The sequence below is a fragment of the Protomyctophum bolini genome (genome assembly GCF_963924005.1).
Source record: "Protomyctophum bolini genome assembly, chromosome: 24".
Taxonomy (NCBI): domain Eukaryota; kingdom Metazoa; phylum Chordata; class Actinopteri; order Myctophiformes; family Myctophidae; genus Protomyctophum; species Protomyctophum bolini.
The window spans coordinates 30,518,435-30,527,366 of record NC_137885.1 but is presented as its reverse complement, the minus strand read 5'-3'; positions in this window follow the sequence as shown (position 1 = coordinate 30,527,366).

The window sequence follows — 8,932 nt, the reverse complement described above, 5'->3', positions numbered from 1 at the left end:
ACACACACTGGTCTGATTAACCCATTCTGACCTGAGATCAGATTCTAAAAATGTCAGTCGTTCTTCGATTTTTCAAAAATAGCAGATCTACAAGCTATGAGCTTGTAGATCTGCTATTTTTCAATAGCTAAAGCATAACATGATGCCAACACCAAAATGGGTGCCCGGTCAGAATGGGTTAAACAATGTTAAACTCACTTTGCATGTTGCTTTGCCACTCGATGCGCCATTCACTTTAAGCATGCGCATAATAGCCTGTATTGCAGGCTGAGTTTCAGCTCTGATGAACACACCTACAAAACTCTGCTGCTAGATTATTAACCAAAACAAAGAAAAGAGAACACATCACACCAGTATTACACGCCCTCCACTGGCTTCCAGTCTCCCATGGAATAGATTTTAAGGTACTAATTTATAGTTTACAAAGCACTCAACAGCCAAGGCCCTGCTGCCCCTGCATACATAACAGATTTACTACCATCATACACTCCATCTAGAACACTAAGATCCTCAACAACAGGTTTACTAAACCACAAAGAAAAAAAAGAAACCACGAAAGAAAATAGGAGAGGCAGCATTCTCGTTTTATGCACCAGAATTATGGAATACAATTCCTCAGGAAATCAGAGAGGCTCCAACTAACTCCACCAACATATTCAAACACAAACTAAAAACACACCTCTTCAGATTAGCCTTCTCCTCCACCCTGCCGTAGCGCTTTATTGAGGCCTCCCATCATGTATTTTATTATTATTCTATATATATTTTTCTCTTAACAAATATCTTAAATGCTGGACCTTCTCATGCCTGTTTTTTATCTCAATGTCTGATGTCATGCACTGTCTGTCTTGTATTGTATTGTATTGTGTTTGTTTTAACCTAACTGTAAAGCACTTGATGTATGTCCTGCCTGTGAAGCACTTTGGACTGCAACCCTGTATGAAAGGTGCTATATAAATAAAGCTTATTATTATTATTATTATTAATAATACCAGACATTCAGCACAAGGCCTTTTAATTACGTTTCCCATCTCAAAATCGAATGCAATGCGACACACAGTAATATATAGAGCAATGAAAGAGGTGCATCACATCCATCACAAATCAGACATCAGGCAACGAGTAAATCAGATTTAAAAAAAATAAGTTAAAGAAATACCTCATGTCAGTCACTTGCTTTTGATGATGGTCATTGAACACAACCTTTCATATACTGTAACGGTAGGCTACTCTGTATATCTGACTGTAATGCAGGTTTAGTCACCTATATCTCTGACTGTACTCTGAAAGAATATAATATTCAAAGATCTTTGCCACATTTTCAAGATTTTTCCAAAATAGCAGATCTATCAGCTCGTAGCGCGTCACTCGGTGCCGCGCTATGAGCTTGTAGATCTGCTATTTTTCAATGGCTAAAGCATAAATAACATAATGCTTAAAACACCAACAGGGGTTCCCGCCCAGAATGGGTTAAATTGTGACATGTGACACCTCACATGATCCACAAACTATGATGTCATCCATGACATCATCACCACAGCTCCATCATCATCATCACCAATCAGAAAAGTCATATTTGATTGACAGCCCATACATCCACACAGAAAAGTCCTATCTGATTGACAGCCCATATACAAACAATCAGAAAAGTCCTATCTGATTGACAGCCCATACATCCACACAGAAAAGTCCTATCTGATTGACAGCCCATATACAACCAATCAGAAAAGTCCTATCTGATTGACAGCCCATATACAACCAATCAGAAAAGTCCTATCTGATTGACAGCCCATATACAACCCATCAGAAAAGTCCTATCTGATTGACAGCCCATATACAACCAATCAGAAAAGTCCTATCTGATCGACAGCCCATATACAACCAATCAGAAAAGTCCTATCTGATTGACAGCCCATATACAACCAATCAGAAAAGTCCTATCTGATTGCATTAAACGACATTAAACTGAATTAAGCTCACTTTGCCACTCATTGTATGCATGCCCATATCCTCTATATACAGTATAAGGTCTAATATATCTACAATTGCTACAAAACCTGTATCATGCATCCATGTTTGGACGTTGAAGGATATGATGTACCATATGTGGGTTGTTTTTTTTAACATTTTGGACAAAAATTGACAATTTTACATTGTGTGTGTGTGTGTGTGTGTGTGTGTGTGTGTGTGTGTGTGTAAACAAAACCCATTGACTCACTGTGACTGAAGTGAAGAGGGCCGCCGAGTGCTATCTCTCCTCACAGCTGCTGCCATCTTCTGTCGTGTTGATAACAGGGTCAGAACCTTCTGGACGTCCTCTGGCTCTGGGTCTCCTCCAGGGCACCGGGCAGTTCTCCTCCAAAGTCCAGACTCGTCCATTCATTCCACCTAATGTCACATATGGGCCAATTCCATTACGTAACAATAAAACTCCACGTCGAAGCAAAGCTAGTTTGACGCTGAAGGCTATAGTATAATGTCCAGTTGTTTTGTTGTTCTTGTACTTTATATATCGTATACCACCGAGCTTTGGCGTTTATAAGAGCTTTGGCGTTTCTAAAAATAGATTATTATCGTCATACAGACAGTAACAGTACATACATTTACTGGTCCTCTGAATCCGTTTCTGGGAGGGCTATAGGCTAGCCTTGCAGAGCGTCGAGTGGGTTATAATTATCTCCTCCTCGCTATTATCAGCTGATAATTACAAACTGTACAGCCTGTATGCTGTTTGTTTTATATTGGGCTACTATTATTATTATTATTGTGTCTAACAATTCTGTAATATCACCATAAGTATGGTCCAAAATAAATGTAGCTTAATGTAAACACACGACGCGTTGTTGTCAAAACAAACCTGCCAGTCACACACCTGACGGTCCTGAGTCCTGACCACTGATTGCATGACAACACTGTTTGCGTGAAAACACTGTTGTCTAGATATATTAAATATTATAGCTCTGCTGTCTTTACATTTAGAGATAATAGCTTCCAAGGATTCGATTAGATATTTTTTTATTTGTATTAACTCATGCCTTGATAACATTTACAAGCCGAGTGGAATAGTTAGAGATTGGCGACACTCTTTGATCTCGCCGTAAAGCAGGGTGCCTGTGAGCTATGGTTCCACACGTTGGAACTATCCCATTGAGATAGAACGAGCACTTCCGCATTCCATTGTTACAATGGGAGTCAACGCTATAGTGTCGCCACTCTCTTATAAGTCTACTCTTTTTTTAAATTATTTTGTATTCCAGTTTTCAGTAATTTTAATTAAAATTAAACTTACTCCACTATATCTCAGAGCCAGAGGCAAATATTGTAGGCTACTATATTCACACTGTAGATTGTGATTATTATTTAGAAAATATTATATATATTACCACTTCAGCCCTAAATATAATAGTAGGCTAATTTCAGCCTTTTGAAAATAGCCGATCTACAAGCTCACAATGCATATAGATATAGCTGCTGATGCCACGCAGTGTGAGCTTGTAAAGATCTCTTATTTTATACATGCTATACATTTCAAAACTTCACATTCACATTCTGCAAAATTAGTATTTTCTACTTTAGTAGTACAATGTGACACCAAAACCTTTAACAAGTGCCTGTTAATTGTAACAGAGTATTTCTACATTGCAGGTTAAGTAGATAATTAGATTATAGATCAAATAAATTAATCAAATTAGATTAGTTTTTATTCTTTCATGTACACGTCAACAGGTAGGAAAACAACAATAGCTCCGAGGAGCCCTCTAGTGGCAGTATGTTGACATGACAACTCAGTCCATAGGCCCAAATAATACATTGATTTAAAGATTGATTGATTTAAATGTATTAACAGTTTGCAGAATTACAGTACATTTCAAGCACAAACTCAATACAAAGACTGTTAACTGTGAGTGGACAACCCAATGAAGCATTACACTTGTTTACAAGAGGGTCCACCTTGTTCAATTCATCAAAACATTTATAGACGTACAAATATACACTTTGTTCTATATAGTCAGAACAGAACAGGAATTGATCATGAATCAGTTTAGTATCAGGCCGTGTTGTGTTGTGTTGTTTTTGGCAGCACATTTCTATTTTAGTTTTAGTCTGTAATGAAACCTCATTTAGTTGTTTTTTTGTCACATTTTAGTCACCTGGCATGTTTTGGTGTTAGTCTAGTTTTAGTATGTTTGTTTCATGAAACACAGGAAATGATCCAAAGTGCAGTGGACTCTGCATGGCAGGGGCGTCCTCCTCCCTGAGCCAAGCTTGCGCCTGACCGCATACCTGTTGTGTAGGATTGATGCTGGTACTCGAAGCACCGATGAGAGACACTGTGGGTGCTTCAGATGAGCAGTGACATCGTTTGGGTCATCGGGTGGGCAGGCCCTCCTTCTTGGGTGTTTCGCTGACTGGCCCACGACACCTCCAGAGGGTTCAGCAGTGAATCCCAGCGTCCCGGGTTCACTCCCTACTAGATGTCACCGACTCATCTGAAGGCCCATGTGGGGTCCCTTTTCTTCATCCACAGCCACTGACTCCCCTTTTCAGCAGCCCTTTTTTGTCACATTTTAGTCACCTGGCATGTTTTGGTGTTAGTCTAGTTTCAGTAGACTAAATGTCATGAGATTTTTTAAATCTGCAGTTGATTTAGTCGACTAAAATGTATTTCAGTATTCTCAATTCCGAGCCCTAATTAACCTTTTTACTTGATAGCACTGGTGCTACCAATTTCAAAATGAAGGAGCACCAAAATCTAAGGAGCACCAATATGTAATCAGTCATTTGATTAGTATTCATTGATTGGGAATCATAGCCACCAGTTTTGGAGATATAGGCTTATAGAGTAATGTGTTGCAGAGAAACAGCGAGTTGAGAAAACAGGCTTGAAAGGTTCACTTCTGTGGATATAAAAGAAACATTACACCTATAGCTACATGTTTAAGCATTTATTTCATATTTACATGTCTTCTGTGGACTCTAACATTACTTAAAGCATTTATTTCATATTTACATGTCGACTTCAGCTCTGACATTGATCTCAGACATGCTCTAGTATGTGAAGAGTCTGCCTGTGATGTTAACTCATTTTGGATAAAAAAATGGTGAAAAGCTGGTCAGATTTGTGGACTGACAAATGAATCCCCTATAATGGGAGAAGGGGCGTATAGGGGTGGGAGAGTGGGGGGGTGCCCTGGCCTGCAGAATTATGAATAACGTTTTGTTGTAGTGTATCTATAAGCCACATGGCTACATGTCATTATAAAGTTTATCCATATAGGCTACATGGCTACATGTCATTATAAAGTGTATCCATAGGCTACATGTCATTATAAAGTTTATCCATAGGCTACATGGCTACATGTCATTCGACAGATTGCTCAGTCTGTCACACACAACATACCAATAAATATGAAACTAAATGAACTCACGTTAATTAAACTAACAGAGGACAATATCCTGCCAGGGCCTCTCTATCTATATCCTATATAGTTTTACACCAGGCCAGGTCGTCACAAAATGGATTCCGTGGCAGCCGGTGGCGAGTTGGCCCTTCTTTTAAATAATCATGAGGAATATAATGAAGGTTGAATTCCTCCCTCCTCGCGAGGCCGACGTTTAACGTCAACCTGACAGGGCCTCAGCGCCGCGGCGCTGCTCGGGGGGAACCGGGCCGGGGAAATGAAGCTGTCTCCATATTAAGCAGGCAGATTAGGACCGCTAAACGACGCGGCCAGCTTGGAGAGGTGGCGGACACGAGGACCTCCGGGGGTCTGCATCTCATCAGGTAGGCCCGGGGGCAGGGGGCCCGGGGCCAAGAGGGCCCCCCTGAAGCTGGGGGCCACATGAGCAGCGGAAGAGGGGTCCCCTCCCCGGATGGATGGCACCGAAGAGAGGGCACCCCCCGCCCCACCCACACCCCCCCACACACACACACACACCCCCCCCCACACACACACACACACCCCCACACACACACACACACACACACCCCCACACACACACACACACACACACACACACACCCACACACCCCCACACACACACACACACACCCCCACACACACACACACACACACACCCACACAACCCCACACACACACACACACACACCCCCACACACACACACACACACACACACCCCCACACACACACACACACACACCCCCACACACACACACACACACACACACACACACCCCCAAACCTCTGCTCATCTCGTGTCTCTGCAGCGAGCCGGGCTGACCTCGGCGTAGCTTCTGCCAGCCGGCTGGGTCTATGCCGCAGTTCGTTCGCTCGCTCTCTCTAGCGCTCGCCCCCTTTCCCTCTCTCTCTCTCTCTCTCTCTCTCGCTCTCTCCGTTCCGGCTGCACGCGGGGGCCGCGGCGTGGCTCCCAGAGGGACCCCCGGCCCCGCCCCCCCGGCCATCTGCCGTGATTTATAGAAACCGCCGGATGATTTATGGGCCAGTCATCTCACAATGAAGTCGTTTCTCTTTCATTTGCGCGACCTCCGACCCCGGCCGCCACTCGCAGCCAGGTTTGGGGAAATGCACGCTAATCATACACTATGAGGGCCCCCCCCCCCCCCCCGCACGCCCCCCCCTCCCTTTAAAAACATAAAAACGGGAGGGAGACGCCGGTAGAGCGGGACGGCAGGGGCGGCGCGGGGCGCGGGGTGGGAGGGGGAACGATGGGGTCCCGCTTTAATGAAATTAATTTCCAACAGGGCGCGCATACTAATGCGGCGGGGTGGCGTGTACTGGTGGCCGCCGCCCAGAGAAGTGAGTCGCTAACGAGTAACGACCCCCCCCCCCCCCCCACCTTTTCAAGGTAGAAACATGTGAGGGGGGGGGCCGGGGGGGGGGGCCGCCGGCCGCGGCAAATGCATCGCGGCGGAGCGACTCCTCCAACACCGGTGTCTCGTCACCCGCCCCCCCCCCCCCAACCCCACCCCCGCCTGCACGCCACCCTTCCTTCCTCCCTCCCTTCCTTCCTCCCTCCCTTCCTCCCTTCCTCCCTTCCTTCCTCCCTCCCTTCCTCCCTCCCTCCCTCCCTTCCTCCCTTCCTCCCTTCCTCCCTCCCTTCCTTCCGCCCTCTCCTTGATCTGCAGATGAAATGCTCCATTAGGAGCCGGTGATCCAAATGATCTGTTTAAAGATTTATACGCTGTTATGGCGTGTGGAGTAAACGCCACGGCGTGGCCCCGCCCCCCCCAGCAGCCTGTAGGAGAGAGAGAGGTGTTAATCACTGCTGTAATTAGACGACCCGACATGTGGCTCTGGAGGGCCTTTACACAAACCTTAAAGGAGAATTCCATGCTAGAATTAGGCTTTCTTATACCTTTATTTGTATAGTTGTTACGTCCCCACCAAAGAGGTCCAGGTGTTATTTGTAGTTGTTACGTCCCCACCAAAGAGGTCCAGGTGTTATTTGTAGTTGTTACGTCCTCACCAAAGAGGTCCAGGTGATATTTGTAGTTGTTACGTCCCCACCAAAGAGGTCCAGGTGTTATTTGTAGTTGTTACGTCCCCACCAAAGAGGTCCAGGTGTTATTTGTAGTTGTTACGTCCTCACCAAAGAGGTCCAGGTGATATTTGTAGTTGTTACGTCCCCACCAAAGAGGTCCAGGTGATATTTGTAGTTGTTACGTCCCCACCAAAGAGGTCCAGGTGTTATTTGTAGTTGTTACGTCCCCACCAAAGAGGTCCAGGTGATATTTGTAGTTGTTACGTCCTCACCAAAGAGGTCCAGGTGATATTTGTAGTTGTTACGTCGGTCCAGGTGATATTTGTAGTTGTTCCAGGTGATATTTGTAGTTGTTACGTCCCCACCAAAGAGGTCCGGGTGTTATTTGTAGTTGTTACGTCCCCCACCAAAGAGGTCCAGGTGTTATTTGTAGTTGTTACGTCCCCACCAAAGAGGTCCAGGTGATATTTGTAGTTGTTACGTCCTCACCAAAGAGGTCCAGGTGATATTTGTAGTTGTTACGTCCTCACCAAAGAGGTCCAGGTGTTATTTGTAGTTGTTACGTCCCCACCAAAGAGGTCCAGGTGATATTTGTAGTTGTTACGTCCCCACCAAAGAGGTCCAGGTGTTATTTGTAGTTGTTACGTCCTCACCAAAGAGGTCCAGGTGATATTTGTAGTTGTTACGTCCTCACCAAAGAGGTCCAGGTGATATTTGTAGTTGTTACGTCCTCACCAAAGAGGTCCAGGTGTTATTTGTAGTTGTTACGTCCTCACCAAAGAGGTCCAGGTGTTATTTGTAGTTGTTACGTCCCCCACCAAAGAGGTCCAGGTGATATTTGTAGTTGTTACGTCCCCACCAAAGAGGTCCAGGTGTTATTTGTAGTTGTTACGTCCTCACCAAAGAGGTCCAGGTGATATGTGTAGTTGTTACGTCCCCACCAAAGAGGTCCAGGTGATATTTGTAGTTGTTACGTCCCCACCAAAGAGGTCCAGGTGTTATTTGTAGTTGTTACGTCCCCACCAAAGGTGCTATCTGAAATCTGATAGCACCACACACTACAGGATAATCGGGCCCGATTATTTTATGCAGCACACACCAACTACTAGGCCTACACGGTTTTAAAACTCAGGCGCAGCGCACCCAAGGATTCTCGGCCCTGAGGGAGTGGAGAGGGGAGGAGGAGAGGAGAGGGGACGAGGAGAGGGGGGGACGAGGAGAGGGGGGTTGCGGGGGGCAGAGCAAATATCAAACATTCTTGCCCGATTATCGGCTAGTGTATACTTTTAACCACCTTTAAACTAAAGTTTACAGAATTTATATAAACATGAAATTGTAATTATGAAAGTAACACATCTTGACATGATGACTGAAAATCTGACAATGAAAGGGAATCGTCCATCAATGTTTTTTAAACTCATATCACCACAGACTTCTCACACATCATTTACAGCTCCATGCCATGCG